Genomic DNA, 15,853 nt, shown 5'->3' with positions numbered 1-15,853 from the left:
AATTTATGAATTGTCTCTTAAATGTTCCCGCCTTTTTTGGCAGTCAACATCAGTCCACTATGTTTTTTTTTTTGAAACACAAACATTCATTCCTCATTCAGAGAGTTAGGTAACATTTAAAGCATACAATACTTGTTCATCAGCTAGACAATTCTTAGTCAACATATCAGCTTCCATATTTTTCTCTCTAGAAATCCATCGAAAGGAAACAGAATCAAAAGCAAGAATTAGTTCATTGATATCCGCCACGATACCGTAGATTTCCATGCTCATAACATTCGTGTGCAACGCCTTGATCAGAAGAGATGAATCAGATTCACAACAAATTCTTCGAAGCTCCATATCAGTCCACTATGTTATTTTTCCTTTCTACTGCCGAATCCATTTTGATTTTCAAGACACGAATTCATGGCTAGCTTTATAACCATATTTTCATCAGATGCTGACGTTGACTATTGATGATTGGCTTTGACGAAAAGATATTATCAATATAAGCAATAGTCAATTAAAGTAAAACTTAGGATAAACAAATAGATGAGATGAGACTTTGTGTGAAACAAGTGTGTGAACATGACTATAAGCTGATTAATCATTGTTCAGTGAATCTAAACAATATCATCTTTTTTTATCATAGGCTTTTGCTATATTTGTGTGTATAATTCCATAATTTTTCATTTTCTTGCCTTTGCTATATCCTAGCTAGAAGTATACTCTATTTGATTCCTCTCCCTGGCTTCTTTTGCTCAGCCCCAGGACCATTACAGAGTTGCCAAAAGACAAATTTAATTTGTGAAAATGTAGGTAATTCATGTTAATAGATTTTACTAAAATGTTGTAATTGTGGGGGGCTTCAACTGTAACGTTTTAAAACATAATTTACAAGCATTTTACTCATAAGAAAATCTCCTTGGTCTGTTTGGTATATTAGCCTAACTCTAACTGAATAACTGGTATCAGTATATCACCGATGGATATATATGACAAAAATATTTTTTAGAACAGAAGAAGAGAGAAACAATTAAGGTAAATATAGATAAATAATTTATGGATGATAGCACTTTGCCATTTTGTGTTTATAATCATCACATCAATATGTAAATAGTGTTTGGGTAAAATTGTCATTTATTATGTACAACATGGCTTTGACCTAATCAGTGGCCATTCTATTAACTATTCAACATATGCTTTGTCATTGGTTTCACTTTTCCTATATATAATCGTCAAAGATTTCATCGACAAAATCATTTACACGTACATATGCCTATCATAAATCAATAGTTATGTCCACATAGCTATACATGTCTTACACACGAAAAATACAACAAAGGGCCATATGCTTCCATAAGGTCACACGTAAAGAAACAAGTCTGGTCAAAAGCATTTCATACTGCTCCCATCTTGACTTCATGCTAAGCACTAGTTAGTTAAATAAGACAGCACGGTGGCATATGAAATTAGAGAGTTGATTAGAAACTATCAACTTGATTACGATAGACAAAAAGAATACTGTTTTAATAGTACTATCATTAACACAACTAGGTCACAACCGATCATAATTATCACAACTTGTCTTTTTTTTTTAAAGAGAATATCATAAACATCACCACCCCCCTACCGGAAACAATACAAACATTTAATTTTAAGAAAAACAAAGAGACGCATTATTACCAAAGATACTTAGACAGCTAAAACACCACCTTATATATGTATATCAAAAGCATGAAGGAAATAAGACCTAGGAAAGGTCACAACGTCATCCCCAAGAAAAGGACCGATCAACGACTAGGATGCACGCGGCCTCCGTTACGGTTGCCGTTGCCGTCGCCGGTAGGCTCAGAACCCTGATCCCCACCAGAGGGGGTGAAGGCAGAGATAATGGTTTTCAAGACCATGGTTTTAACCAGCTTTCTTTCAACGGGGATCACACTCGCTGTTTCTTTAGTCACCTTCCTATCCGCCGTAGAGTTAGAACCTTCTCTTCTGGAACTCATTTTTAGCCTGTTTAAGTAGATGTATGTGTATATATGTATGTATGTGTCTGTGTGTTAGCTGTGAATGTATATGATATATGTGTGTTTTTGTTTATGTTGTAGTTTTGAAGCTAGACATGCAAATGTTTATATAGAGAACAATGAGAAGAGATGCCTAGGTGAGAATTAAACTTGTTCTCTAAGTTCCTCATGTTCACACCAACGTGTCAGCCAGCCGTTTGTTGTAAGAGGAAATTTACATCTCCTACTTGTGATTTAAGCTTAGAAAGAAATAAAAATGAACCGAAACTTGCATTTAATTCATTTAAAAGAAACTTACATAATTTCTTAACAATTGGATAGTTCCAGTTTATAAATTACACTCGTCAGACACCCATTTGTTGTAAAGAGGATTTAGTTGACATCGATCTCCTACTTACGATGGAAGCTTCGAACGAAAAATAAAATAAAATATAGCAAGCGAAACTTACATTTAATTTCCTAATATTAGGATAGTTCTGGTTTACATAAATCACACAAAATAGCACAAAAACATTACAGTAATAAGAAATTTACATGCATGCGCCAACTTAAGAACCAGATTACTTTTATTATACCAACATTCGAAACATATTTTCCGACTTGGATGTATGATTTTTATTGTATCTTATATGATAAACAGAAAACAAAGCTCAACAGAATAAAACAAATTAAATGGAAAGTATGACTTGAAATGAAAATACAATAATATATATAGGAGCTGGCATAGATCTACATAGACTTGTGTGTGTTCTTTAAGCTATATTTTTTTAATTTCATTATACATTTACGGATGCTTTTTAGATGATACTCTGAGTAAATAAGTCTTTTAGATAATAAAATACTGAAACAAAAAGAATAATAAACTTTTTAAAATCTTATAAACAGAGGCGCTGACCTTAGTGAATATTATAAGTGCATGTATGAACGCAATTGCTTTAGAGTACATTTAGACATATTTGGACAAGCTTCTGGACAAAAGCTTCTGGTACCTAATGTTAAATGAATAAATGAGTCAGGTACCTATTGTTACAACTTTCAACCGAAATTACACCACAATAAAATATAGTAGCGGAACTATACAGTTAAACAAGAGTGAAAGCATCATGGTCTGTGAATCCAGAGTTCAGAGCATAGTCTCAACCGAGCAGTAGGTAGGGTCAACAAGGCTATAAGTTATACTAGGATAAGATTAAACCCACGAATCATACTTGTTTGTTAAAAACCCAAAATCGAATAGTCTATGGATGTGACTATATCTCATTTCAAACGAGCAGCATATCTTACCATAGATATCTTGATGTGGACCAGTTTTCGGAAACAATATCTTTCTAATTAAAGTGATGATCCTCTACACGATTTTGTCCTCGATTACATGGACTTTTACCTAAATTTATCTTTATTAGACCTATTAAAACAGATTTAAAGTATGTAAAGTGATACATGAGATGCAGGAACTATATGAAACATTATTAAAATAACGTTATGAATAAAGTCTTCCACCTATATAATAGAGGAAGCTTCTTAATTGTTCACTTGAAGTTGATTTCTTTTGGTTGATGTCGCATGAAATGTGTATCGGCATCAGCAATATTTCGCAGAACTTGCCAGCTTTCAATAAAATTATAAACGAAACCATTTATTATGAACGTATGAAAATTATTATACATTTACATTTTTTTTTGTTCAAAACTGAAAAGATCACGCAAATTCCTAACGTGAAAAAGTCGGTTCTGACTTCCTGCAGTCTCTTTGATTAATAAATTTAAGAAAAATCAACAAAAGAATAAGTGAAGGAATGAAAATAATTAAATAAATAAAAATGCCACAAGTTGCACTTAAAAAATTTAAAGAAAAAGCTGAGAACACAGTATTGAACATATCTTACATGTGTCAGTAAATCGAAACACTGGAGAATCACAGTCGGAACTCTGAACCATATACTTGGGTAACACACTAACACCGTAACATCTTAAGTTCTTAACTTATCGAGTGGCCTCAGGTTCATGACAATGATTGAACTTGACTATTGGGCCGTTTGTGAAGCAGGGTAACTTTAACAAGAATATGAACCCAATTCACATATATGGGCATTATCCTTTATTTCGGCCCAAAAAATAAAAAAAATATTTAACAGTGAGCCGCGACAAAAGTAGAAACGATCTCTACTCGATTTCGCGCTTTTATTATTACTGACTCTCTACTACACTGACAATTCTGACACTTGGAGTCCAATGCGAGCCATGGTGAATTTTGTCTATTGATTTGGTGATCTGTTTCTTGATTATTTTTCCATTATTGTTTCTTATTTTGTGATTTCAAGAAAGTGATTTAAGAGGTGTCTAGTTTGAAGGATTCTACTGCTGTCTATGAGATATGTGAAGGAGAAGCCTATTGTGATGGACGTAGACAGTGACGATGACGTTGTGAATGATATTCTTTGGGGATAAGTGAATGACTGTATGATGGATACAGAGCAAACTGGATATTTCAATAGAGTTTGCGGATGATAATCGTTTTCTAATCAATGAAAGCGTGAATTGGGATTATAATACAACATTAGTTTACTCCATTATTGTAGATATATAGGTTGACCGTTCCACTTTGGTTAGAGTAGCATATGACATGTGTAGTCTTTCTTCAGTGTGGTTGTCACTAAACGTTCTCAAATACCTGAAGGGTTGAGGGTTATAGGTGTACAAGCCGTCTTCATCTTTCCACAAGGAAATGCGACCACACTAATGCCAACAAAATCAAAAAGTCAATCAAAAATAAAATGATAGAAATGTATTAGATATTTAAAAGCTCGAGTGCTTACACTAGTGCCGACAATCCATTTGTAAAAGTCATTGTGGTGACAAGTCCAAGAGGTTTATTAATACGTGTATTCAGTACATCAGTACGCGCATTGTACGACTACATATACAGAAACAAATCAAATAAATTCAAATAACGAGAACACCCTAAGGAAACAGGAGAAAGCAAAGAGTCCTTATCATACTGTTTCTGATCTAGTTAAGAGCCAATTGCCTTTGGCTATGAGACAACCGACTTCCCCTTGCAAGTCTTCTTCCCCTATCAACTTATAGGAAATTGTGTTGAAACATAACAACCTCCCATATATGTTGGCTGCGTAGAGTCTCTTTCCGGGGAGAATGTTTAGATACTTAAAGTTGGTTTATCCGTAAAATTTAAAACCCACAAATACATACACATATGTAGTATATATATACACAAATATATATTCTTAGAATTCCGGAGCTAGAACCCTCAATTGGAAGTGCTCTTAGAACATGATTATCTTTACATTTAAACATCTAGCTACAAATTTGTTGGTGAATTTGATCAATCAATTTTAAAAAAAAAACGATCAAGGCAATTTTGCCATTGGTGACTTGCTTGATTGCAAGATTTAGTCCATGATTTTTGTTATTTTAAAGAGACATTTTTTTTTCCTTTTTTTCTTTTTAACAATGTATTTTAAGCATTTTCTCTTGTAGATGTTAATATCTTCGATTTGTTATAAAGATGTCCTTGAATTTATTTACCTGAAAATCTTAAGGAAACATCAGCTACTTTTAGAAGGAATACTTTGAATGTGATTTCGTGTTCAATTCAAATTAGAGCCAATGATACTTACAAATCTGGACTTCTGAGAAGTCACTAGTGGCGACAGGCTGCTACTTTGATGGCCCACATTGTCCCCTTCCTAAAAAACACATGAAGGTCTTTTTGTTCTTTTTTGTCATTAGCTAGATTGGTGTTATTGGTCAATCAGGACTCTTTTTTTTTTTTTGACATCGATAAAACAAACTTAACAACTAGGTTGCTCTGTTTTGGCCAGCATAGGAAGCAAGCCAGTAGGGAGCAGAGCTGTCGACATGCTGGGGGTTGATACCTCGTGATCTTCCACCTTTAGCAAGGCTGTCTGCACAGACGTTCGAGGATCTTGGAATATGGATGATGGAGATATCCAGGAAGGCCAGTGATAGAGCTTTGATCTCATCGATTTCAGCTGCCATGGAGGGCCAATCTTCTTCACTCTGTATCAGCTTAACGAGTTGCTCACAATCCAATTCAAATTGAACGCTTCTGTTCCTTGTTTTTAAAATTTCCTGCATTGCCCATATGAGACCTTCGGCTTCTGCATGAAGGGAGGATGTCACTCTGGGTAGTTCTCTTGCTCCATACAGCATCGGAGTACCTGCATGCATAAACACAAAACCCAGGCCTGCTTTCTCGTCTTTATTTATCCAAGATGCGTCGGTTTGACAATTCCACAATGAAGGAATGCTCGTGTGTGGCTGAGGTTGTTCTTCGGTTTGCAGCTCCTCTTCCCTCGGGTCTTCCACGAGTTCCGGGATTCGTTGGGCCAATCTCCAACTTTCTGCTTCCTTTACCGCAAACTGTATGGTCTCTAGAGGCAGTATGTCTTTGTTGGAAAATATTTTCTCGTTTCTAGCCTTCCATATATACCATATTATCCACGGGATAGCGTCCAAAATATCAGTGTGAATCCCTTGTTCCTTAATACGTAGGAGAAGGTAGTCGATGTTCGCATATAGTGATTGACACGGGAATCGTCCCGGAGAGGTTGGGATGAGTGAAAGAGCCCAAGTTTGGGAGGCCGGAGGGCATTCAAACAACGTATGGTTTATGGATTCCGTCTCTGCGCCACATCTCATACATGTACTTTCTCTAGCGCAATGCCGCTCTCTTAATTTCTCTGCTGTGGCTAAGTAACCAGCTGTAGCTTGCCAGAGGAAGTGTTTTAGTTTTCGTGGGGCTTTGATCTTCCAGATTATTTTCTTCAACCCTATAGTACTCGGCTCCGAAACCAGTGTGCTGTGCTCAATGGTTCGTAGTTTCCGTGCGATGGAATAGCCGGACTTTACGGAGTACAACCCGGACTTGGTGAAATCCCAACTATAGCAGTCCGGTCGGCCTGTGGTGCTGACCCTGATCGAAGTAATATGTGGGATATCCTCCGGTGCAATCATCTCATTTAAAAGATCATGGTTCCATTCCTGACTCCCAAGGTCGATCAGATGATGCACGCGGAGATCCTCATCTCTAGGGGATGCCCTATGAAAGGGTATCTTAGCAGGGCTTGTTGGAAGCCAAGGTTCCTCCCAAACTCTTGTGTCGTACCCGTTTCCGATCTTCTTTCTGAGACCTTGCTGTAAAATCTGACGCGAAGCGACAATGCTGCGCCAGCCGTACGATGGGTTGTTTGCTCGTTTAATCATCATCGGGTTGGAGTGTCTATAGTATCTTCCTTTCAGAACCCGAGCAAGGAGAGAGCGGGGGTACTTGAGTAGTCTCCACAACTGTTTCGCTAGTAAGGCGAGATTAAAATCGTGGAAGTCACGAAACCCCAATCCTCCTTCTTCCGTTGGTGCGCAGATCTTATCCCATGCTACCCAATGTAGGCCCCTATTGTTTTCCTTAGTACTCCACCAAAATCTCGACACTGCACTAGTAAGCTTTTTTGTTACTCCTTGGGGTAATAGATAGCACGACATAACGTGGGAGGGAACTGCCTGTGCTACCGCTTTGATCTGGATCTCTTTGCCACCCTTCGACAGAAGCTTCGTCGACCATGAATTGGTTCGGTCGTTTAATCTCTCTTGCACAAAGCTAAACACTTGTTTCTTTGATCCACAAATCTTCTCGGGGATTCCGAGATACATACCCATTCCACCTTCTTGAGTGATGTTGAGTGACCTTTTGAGGTCTGTTTTTAAGGACGCTACGACCTTAGAACCGAACAGAACCGAAGATTTTGATTTATTCAGTTGTTGTCCTGAGGCATTGCTGTAGACGTCAATGATCCGCATGAGTTCGCTGCATTCTTCCTGAGTAGCCTTACAAAAGAACAAGCTATCGTCCGCGAATAAAAGATGTGAGATGGGTGGACATGGTCTTGCTATTTTTAGGCCGGTTATCTTTTTTTCTCTTTTGGCATGCTGGATCTGAGATATAAGAACTTCTGTGCATAGGACAAATAGGAAAGGTGACAACGGGTCGCCTTGTCGCAGTCCTCGTGTTGGGATTATTCTACCTTTAGCTTCTCCGTTTATGAGCACTTGGTAGGAAACAGTCGAAACACATCTCATAATCAGATGTATCCATCTCTCGTCGAAGCCCAATTTCTCCATTAAGGTTTCCAAGAAACTCCATTCCACCCGGTCGTATGCCTTGCTCATGTCTGTCTTTATTGCCACATATTTATTTTGGCAGCTAGGGTTCGTCCTGAGCGCATGAAACATCTCTTGTGCAATCAAGATGTTATCTGAGATGAGTCTACGAGCCACAAAGGCCGATTGGGTTTCCGAAACTAAGTTCGGAAGCACATGTTTTAGTCTTGTAGACATGACCTTGGAGATGACTTTATAACTAACATTGCATAAGCTGATGGGTCGAAATTCTGACATAGATTTCGGTCTCTCCGTCTTCGGTATCAGGCATATATTCGTCTGATTTATCCTTTCATCTACGTCCCCAGAGTTGAAGAAGTCTTTGACCATACGGACTATATCTGGGCCTATAAGTCTCCAGAAACGTTGATAGAATAGGCTAGTCATACCATCGGGACCCGGGGCTTTTTCTGGGTGGATCGAGAACATTGCTTTCTTTATCTCTTCCTCAGTGGGTTCTCTTATCAGCATTTCATTCATTTCCTGGGATACCTTCGCGGTAGTAAACCGGAATGCTTCATCACGGTCATGCGGTTGTGATGCAGTGAACAGGTTCGCAAAGTACTCGGATGCTAGCGCCTCTATGCCTTCCTCCGACTCCACCCAATTGCCCATGGAGTCTAGTAACTTTGTTATACGGTTGCGCGCTCTCCGTTGTTTAGTTTTTGCATGGAAAAACTTTGTATTTCGGTCGCCCTCTCTGAGCCAGATTGTTCTACTTTTCTGTTTCCAAAACAGTTCCTCCTCCCTATAAGCTTCGCACAGCTTCCATTTAAGCTCAAGCTCCTCTTCGGTTGATATACTATCATCGTTCTGGGCTCTATCAATTTCCTGTTTCAGCCTCTCAATCAATTTTTGATTGTTGGTGGGGTTTTGTTTCTTCCACCGTGAGATAGCTTTCCTGCATCTACCAATTTTTTCGTGTAAGCATGTTGTTTCTGCAGGATCAAATCGTCCCCATCCCTGCTTGACTGTTTCGTATAGGCCTTCCTTTCCTAGCCAGCGCTTGTCAAACTTGAAGCCCCTGCGTCCACCAGCTTCTTTCGACTTAATCCTTACCAGAACCGGCCGATGGTCGGAGCCCCATCTTAGGAGATACTCCACATCTGTGTGGGAGAACACTTGGTGCCAATCCTCATTCCCAAGTGCTCGATCTAATCGGCATTGGACTCTCCCGGATCTCCTTCTCCCTGCCCAAGAGAAAAAATTTCCAGAGTGGTGGAATTCAATCATTCCGCATGCTGAGATCATGTTCTTAAAAGGTAGGAAGGAAGAATCTGGGCGTCTCCTGCCTCCTTTTTTCTCTAAGTTACTTGTGATTTCATTGAAATTAGGGCTGTTCAATATGGTAAAACCGTACCGAACCGAACCGAACCGAACCGAAATAGACAATATGGTTTGGTTTTGGTATATACCATATAAACCGAATGGATATAACTTTATAAAAACCGTAGGATTTGGATATGGTTTGGTATATAACCGATTAAACCGAATAAACCGAAAAAAACCGATTAAAAGTAGAAACATGTAAATATGTATCTATTTTATAACGATACATGAAAATCTATTTGTTACATAAGTTAAATTTGTGTTAATAACTATTACCATAATTTTATAGTAATAAAAAACCTTAATTTGTAAAACACTTGAACTATAACTAAATAACAATACATCACAATTCAGACATCTTATTTTCTAAGTTTTTTTTTAATCTTTTTGCTTTATTTTAGTCTTCAGTAAATTAATATGAAGATTATAAATTTGATGGATAATAAATAATGGAAAATTTTCAATTGAAAAAGCATGACTTTAATGAACACTAAATATGGAAGAGTGGAAAAACTTTTCTTTCATGTTTTTGTTTTGTTTCATATTTTTATTTTCAAAATTTAAAGTTTTGATTTTAGTTATAGATTTGATTATTTTATTTGATGGTAAAAGCATTTTTACTTTTTTGTTCATTTATTTGAACATGTAATATATTTTTAATAAATGACGGTGTTGACAATATGACTCTAAAATTCATATAATATGATCTCAAACAAAATAATTATGTTTTTTGGTATAAAACCGAATAAACCGAAAACCGACGGTATATAAACCGAACCGAACCGAAGTAAATATGGATTTAGAATGGTAGTTATATTTTACTAACCGAAATACCGAAAACCGAAAAAAACCGAACCGAAACCGAACCGATATCCGGATTGAACACCCCTAATTGAAATCTCCAACCATTAGCCAAGCCCCTGATCTTTGTAGACTTAATCTCATTAGTCTCTCCCATACTCATTCGCGGTACTCAACTACCGGATCTCCATACACAAAGGTAATAAACACTTTATGTCCTTCTATTTTTGCTGCAGTATCAATCATTCTTGCATTCGAGAAGTTAATCTCAACATCAGCATCATCCATATAAAACAAAGCAAGTCCACCGCTTAACCCAGCTGGTTCCACGGTGAACAAATTATCATAACCAAATTCAACTTTAAAGTCTTGCATAAAAGAAAAATTATTTTTTGTTTCAGAAAGAAAAAGAAAACGAGGGTGAAAATAACGATGCAACTCCCGAAGATGTTGCTTTGTCAGGTACGCACCAGCCCCCTGACAATTCCAAGCAATTGCATTCATATCTGGGAACTGGATGGTTTCTGGGACACCATCGAACCTGTAGTAGTCAAAGTTCTCCTGCTTGTTTTAGCAGAAGGGTACACCTCAAGTCGAGGGACATTACGAACCGGGATCAGCTGCTCGCGAGGAGGCTTCAGCTGTTTTGCTTTCGGTGAGAGTCGTCCACGGCTAGATAGCTTCTTTGACGCTGCCGCTCCTTTAAGCTCCTGGTTTCGGATTCCTCTCCGGGTTCCTACTGGTGCAGTTTGGGATGTGATTCTCTGGGTAGATTTGGGTTTTGTGGAGTCTTGATTTAGTCCTCGTACTTCATCTACCCTTGACTCTTTTTGTGATAACATTTTCGACACAGATTTCTGTTTACTGATTTGAGGTTCCGGAGACATTTGTGAGAGAGCTTCAATTCGTTCATCTTCCATGTCCTCCTCTCTAACGTGGGGCTCTGTCTCTGGGGGATCCTCTATCTCTTCTTCATGCTCTTCGAGTAAATCGTCATTATCAATCATTTCCTGAGTCATAGCGTGCTCTGCCAAGTCTGCATATTCATTTATTTCTTTGTCGAGCTCCTTAGCTTCTCTGGCTTTTCGTTGTTGCACCGTTTCATCCCGCGTTTTCTCAGGAAGCTCGTCTATTCTTTGACTTTTATTCAGTGCTGAAATTTCCAACTCGGTGAGCAACATCATATCTGTTTCTTTCTCAGCTTCTCCTTCTGTGCCCCTGGTTTCAGTTTCTTGACGGGGCAGTTTCTTGAGTCCCAAGTCCTGTCCGGTAGTAACGAGTGGGCTGCTTTGTACGCCTTCCTTTTCCATAATAGTTTCCCCTGGAGTTTTTGTGGTTTCCTCTGGTAAGTTGCTCCTCTTCAGAAGGCCACGACTCGTCCCTGTTTCTCGAGTTCTTACAACCGGTCTCCATTCCATTCTCGCCGATGGTGGAGAGCGGGAATTTCGGCCTCGGTAGTTAGCCTTAGCGTCGTTTCGTCGGTAATTAGATACCGTTCTCTGGGAGTCCGGTGATATTCTATTCCTTGAGGCTGTGGCTCTGGAACGTTCCCACTGCCTTTCCGTTTGTCTTTCATATCTCGTCTCCGGTTCTCTCCCATATCGATTTCCCCCCAAGTCTTTAGGTCTCCATTCTGAGGATGATGCCGAATCTCTGTGTATTTCCCATGACTGCAACCCGGATTGCCGATGGTATGGGTGGTATCTATCTCGGTTTCGGAAAAGTTCAGGTTGAGTACCTTTGGTATTATCTAGTCTATTCCATACGTTTTTTGATATAGGATCACGTTTCTCAGTGAGTCACCTTCTCAGGTCATGGGAATTTCTTTCAAAACTTTCATTACCCTTAGTACCTCTCCGGGAATCCGGGAAGCTGGCCTCTTTGCCTCGATACTCTTTCCCCTTACTTCCAGAGTTTTGTGTCTCATTTCCTGTTCCGGCATGCATACGTTGCGGTTGGGAGAAGACTTCCCTAGTAGCACGTTCTTCCAACTCGTGTTGTGCAATCCTTTCTACCCGGTTCCTCTCTCTTTGCTCATCATTTAGTTCCGGACAGGTACCTTCTTCATGAGAAATTCTCTTGCATGAGAAGCAATGCCTATATAGGTCTTCATATTGGATTGACACCTTTACCACATCTCCGTTGTCGAAGCCGACCTTGCACTCAAACTTCAAAGGCCTGTCTCCATTAACAAAGACTCGTACCTTGCTTCCTTCCACATCAGCCTTATCAAAGACTCCCAGTGCTTTCCCCACACTCTCGAAGGTTTCTTGTTTTCTGTAGTGTATCGGGACACCCACCACATTCGCCCAAAAAGGGATCAGGTTAGGGAATTCTTCGTTGATTGTTGGTGTCCATTTTTCAATGGCAAAGCTCCATCTGTTGAAATGGCATGGTCGTTTCTGGAGAACTTTCTCAAGATCTTCCTCCTTGTCGAATTCAAAGAGAAACTTATTGTTCCCTAAGTTAGTTCCCCGCACTCTTCCTTCAACATCCCAGATCTTTCGTCTAGGCATATGGTTTAGCAACGCTTCCACGCTTCTGCCATCCGAGTGGAACATCCTGCCGATTAGGGTTTGTTTGAATTTATCGATCAGATCTGAATTATCAAACGCTGGAACCCTAATGATCTCTTCTTCTTCCTCTTGAGGACGTCGTTTTGACGACCCGTCTTGCCTTCGCCTAGGTTGTGATCCAGCCAAGCGATTAATGTTGCTGATCGCCTCGTATACCACCCTTGCTCGACACGTAACCAGCCCTTTACACACCACTGGGGTGGAACTTCTCCTATAACAGGAAACAAAAACCGCTGTAAGCAATACAGGACACCGTGAAACCGGAGAGGAGTGTTCGGTAGTCTCCCTCTCCTCCTCCTCTCTTCCAAGCTTCAGAGAATCAAAATCGCCGGCGAGTCTCCAAAACCCTAGCGGCGCTCTGTATATGTTCTGTCTCTTTATTGGTCAATCAGGACTCTTTACTTAAAAATAGAAGTAGATTTAAGTTAAAAGATAAAAGGATAAACCTAAAAGGATAAATTAAGTAAAACCAAGAAGGATTAAAAAAAAACAAAAAACAGATGAGATGAGACTTCGTGGAAAACAAGTGTGTGTGAACATGACTATCAGCTGATTAGTCGTTGTTGTTCAGTGAATCTAAACAATATCATATTTTTATCTTAGGCCTTTGCTATATTTGTGTGTATTTTCCATATAGTTTTATGTTATTGCCTTAGCTATATCCTAGGTAGAAGTTTTTTTTTTTCTCCCGGCTTATTTTGCTCAGTTTCAGGAACATTACAGGTTGCCATTCGCCAAAGACCATTATAATTTGTGACTATGTAGGTTATTCATATTAATCGATTTTTACTAAAATGTTATATACTAGTGGGGGTTTCAATTGTAACGTTTGAAAACGTAATGTTACAGATAAAATCTCCTTGGTCTGTTTGGTATATAATTCCAACTCTAATTGTCATCATCGATAGAGATAGATACATGAGAGAGATCTTTTTAGAAGAAAAGTGAGAGAACCAATTGAGGAAAATAGATAAGACAGCACGGTGACATATAGTATATGAAATAAGAAAGTTGATAAAATTATCAACATGATTACGATAAACAAAAAGAGCACTGTTTTAATAGTAATATCATAAACACAACCGATCCTAGTTATCACAACCTGTTTTCATTTTAAAAAGAGAATATCATAACCATCATCACCCGTTACCGGAAACGATACAAACATTTCATTATTACCAAAGACTTAGACCACTAGAACACCACCTTATTTAGGTATATAGTAAGCATGAACGAAAATAAACCCCAAGAAAGGTCACAACGGCGGCACATATATCTTCAGCCCCAAGAAAAGGACCGATCAGCGACTAGGATGCACGCGGCCTCCGTTACGGTTGCCGTTGCCGTCGCCGGTAGGCTCAGAACTCTGATCCCCACCAGAGGGGGTGAAGGCAGAGATAATGGTTTTCAAGACCATGGTTTTAACCAGCTTTCTTTCAACGGGGATCACACTCGCTGTTTCTTTAGTCACCTTCCTACCAGCCGAAGAGTTAGAACCTTCTCCTCTGGAACTCATATTTAGCCTGTTTATGTAGATTAACGTGAATATATGTAATTATGTGTCTGTGTGTTTGCTGTGAATGTATATGATATATGTATGTGTTTTGTGTATGTTGTAGTTTTGAAGCTAGACATGCAAAGGTTATATAGAGAACATGAGAAGAGATGCCTACGTGAGAATTAAACTTGTTCTCAACGTGTCATCCAGACGTTTAGTGTAAGAGGAAATTTACATCTCCTACTTGTGATTTAAGCTATAGAAATAAATAAAAATGAACCGAAACTTGCATTTAATTCATTTAAAAGAAACTTACATAATTTCTTAACAATTGGATAGTTCCAGTTTATAAATTACACTCGTCAGACACCCATTTGTTGTAAAAGAGGATTTAGTTGACATCGACCTCCTACTTACGATGTAAGCTTCGAACGAAAAATAAAATAAATCACCCTCTTTTCAAAAACATATTAAATAAAATAAAATATAGCAAGGGAAATATACATTTAATTTCCTTATATTGGAATTTAGGATAGTTCTGGTTTACATAAATCACATATAATTAAAATAAAATAAAAGCATTAAATTTACATGCATCATGATTTATTTGAGTAGTTTATGTATTTACTAGACAGAAGAAGAGGCGCCAACTTGGGAACTAAGAACCAGTTTACTTTTATTAGTCCACGGAACGGGGAATACCAACATTCAAAACATATTTTTTCGACTTGGATGTATGATTTTTATTGTATTTTATATAAAGTTCAACAGTATAAAAATATATATGAACTGGCAGATCTGCATAGACTTTTTTTTTTTTAATCAAAAGACTTGTGTCTTATGGTTTTAATCGTGCAGAATATAGAAGTGTTCCTGCTGCTAACGTATTTAAAAAAAAAAATATTTCACATTTACGGATGTTTTTATTGATGATACTCTGACTAAATAAGTCTTTTAAATTTAATAAAAAAAAGTCTTTTAAATACTAAAACAAAAAGAATAATACGCTTATTCTTATAATTAACAGAGGCGCTGACCTTAGTGAATTTATAAGTGCATGTATGAACGCAATTGCTTTAGAGTACATTTAGACAAATCTAGACAAGGTCCTTTATTTCTGTGTCCATCGTCTCAGGATGATTATACAGTAGTAGTATCTCAACCTTTATTGAAGCGCTTTTATCGTATTTAATTTTCTTATAAAAGATCTTCTGTAGATTATTCCATTATAAAAGATCTTCTGTCCTACCGAACCATATGTGTTCTCTATAGTTTTCCGGGTTTATAGTATTTATTATCCAGTCTAAGAAAGATTCGGGTGGAAGAAAGGTCACGTGAATTGAAGATTGGCTGACAAAAAGGACTACACCATGTACATAATGTAGAGGACTACACCATATAACACAGTTCATATGATGACAATGAGAAACCAAATCCAGC

This window comes from Brassica rapa, chromosome A08, assembly GCF_000309985.2.
Source record: "Brassica rapa cultivar Chiifu-401-42 chromosome A08, CAAS_Brap_v3.01, whole genome shotgun sequence".
Taxonomy (NCBI): Eukaryota; Viridiplantae; Streptophyta; class Magnoliopsida; order Brassicales; family Brassicaceae; genus Brassica; species Brassica rapa.
This window is presented reverse-complemented; position numbering follows the sequence as displayed.